Source organism: Pteropus medius, unplaced genomic scaffold (genome assembly GCF_902729225.1).
Source record: "Pteropus medius unplaced genomic scaffold, Ma_sr-lr_union100, whole genome shotgun sequence".
NCBI classification, from domain to species: Eukaryota; Metazoa; Chordata; class Mammalia; order Chiroptera; family Pteropodidae; genus Pteropus; species Pteropus medius.
In genome coordinates, this window is record NW_024350926.1 from 11,077,946 (window position 1) to 11,080,364 (window position 2,419).

Consider the following 2,419-nt stretch of genomic DNA (forward strand, 5'->3'; position numbering starts at 1 on the left):
CTGCCTGCTCGTGCGGTCACCTCGTATGTTCCAGTCTTGCTTAGCCTCGATCTCAGATGCACAGCTTCAGACTTCCGCTGGACCCCTGCTGGGCCACCTGTCTGAGTTTATGTCTCTGTAGGTCTGACAGAACCCAGTCACAATGGATGGTTCCAGACGCATCATCGCTTGGTGCCCTACAGTCAAGAATTCTGTGTCCACGAGGCGCCAGTCACACACCAAGAACTCTTCTTCAAAAAGCATGTAAGTTCCTATCGAAGGTGGCGTGGCCTTGCCCCAAACCTCAGGGGTCTAAAATACTTACTTTCCGGCCCTTTACGGGACCACGTTCACCAACCCTCAAGTCCGATGATTCAAAACTCGGGATCACAGCCACTGCTGTGTCCGTAGGTTCTCTCCTAGGATAAGAGAGTGGCGGATAACATTTTTGCTTCTGTGGTTTTTTCATCAAGAAAAGACATTTTTATAATTACATCATGGATAAGGTCAACAGAAAATGTAATACAAGGAACCAAGCTCTGGCATTTTATAAAAGTCACACGAAAGAGAGATGGTTATTAGTCAAAGAGAGATGAAATATTTTAAAAATCGCTTCAAGTGCCGCAAGGCAGAAAGACACGAGAATGAAAAACTAATTAACTAGGAAAGAGCAGGTAAAAACACCGTCCTCTGTCCGCCTCTGTCCGCCTCCTCCTAGGACAGACCCCACCTGCTTAATGGCCCTGTTAGACTCGAAAGCTTTCTTCAGGGGCCAGAGTCTCCTTTCGGTAGCCTTAGCGATGTCAAACCTTCAGGTTTTTCATGAGGGTCTAACGAATTTAAATTAAAACCATGCTGTAAGAAAAATATCTTGAGTGACTTTTGAAAAGAAAATGTATCGAAAGTTGAGAAAGGCCACCGCAGAGCGCTCGGCGTCGTGGCCAGCGGGAAGCAGCGAGCCGGAGCTGCCTGGCTCTCCTGTCCCGTGGGCTGGGCTGGGCAGGGCGGTCATGGAGCTCGGGAAGGGGGACCCCACCTGCGGCCGCCGGAAGTGAGGACAGCGGCACGGGGGGCACTGCACACTCCCGCAGAACCTCCAGACAGCTGCCAACACCTGGACCTGACACTTCCGGCCTCCTGGATGGTGGGAGAAGAAATTCCTGTCATCTTAAGCCACCAAGTGATGACGATTTGTTGCGGCCACCCTGAGAAACTGATAAAGGGAGATGCTAATTTTTAAAAATCTCAGGTCGCTTTATATTGAAAATGAAAAGTTTATTACATTATGTAAAATAACGTTTAAACTTATTAGGAGTTACGTTTACGTCACTGGGTTTTTTGTCAGTTAAAAGTTATGTTTATCAAAGATAGAAGTAACTTTTATAGGCAATAATAATAGTAAGCGAATATAATAGAATAAAGGCTGAATAATAATAGTAAATAATAGTATAATTATATAATAAAATGTATAAATTAAAATTTTTTCTGTAAGTTTATATAACGGAAACACTTTGCTTATTTCTCTAGTTTTTTTCTCCTCTCCCACTCCCCTGCCAGTTTTCTTCTGAAATATTCAAAATCATACGACTTCTTTTCAGGGCATATTAGACAACGTACTATCTGGACAATGAAATAAGTTCTTTGCTACTGAGAAATCGCTCTGCTGTGCTTCAGCGTGATCCAGAGCTCGAGCCGACTGCTGATTTGGGGCTGCTCCTGGCTGGAGGCTGAGTGTTCCCCAGCAATCCTGTGACTCAGACCAATCCCACTAATAGAGGGCCTTCCTAGAGAGACGGATGAGCCAGAGCCGGGGCTGTGATTCAGACCTTGCTGGGTTCCCAGGCTTCCCGTCCTCCTCTTCCCACAATCTGAGCTGTTTGAACCCCACCCGCCGTCTGGCCTTTGTGCTGAGGCCTGTCACACTCTCAGCAGGTTATTGAGAAGCAGCGTTAACCCCAGGGGTTCCCAAGCTTGACTCGTCTTTGAAAAAATGACAGCTCCTGTGTGCCGCCCTGGGCTCTCGGGCGGCACTGTCAAGTAGCGGACCTGGCAAGGTGAATTTTTAGAATTTTCTCCAGGGCGATTGTCTTTACGCGTGAGGCTCAGCGATGAAGGACAAACGCTCCAGACCAGGGCTTCTCCAAGTGGGGTCCGTGGGCGGACAGCAGCAGCAGCATCCGGGGACTTAGAGAGGCGGGCGCTTGGGCCGCAGCCCAGTTGCTGAATCAGAAACCCTTTTGCTGATGAAAAGGAGAGAGATTGTCCCACATTTGGATCAGGATAGATAAGAGATTAATGCCTCCTACGACATGACTAATTAAAGCAGTTGCACACCTGGAGAGGAAGGAAGCAGGCCTACCTGGGGGCACTGAGCCCGCACCGCGGTGGAGAAGGTGCACTGCACCCCAAAATGAGCTGTCGATTCATCTGTAGAAAGAAA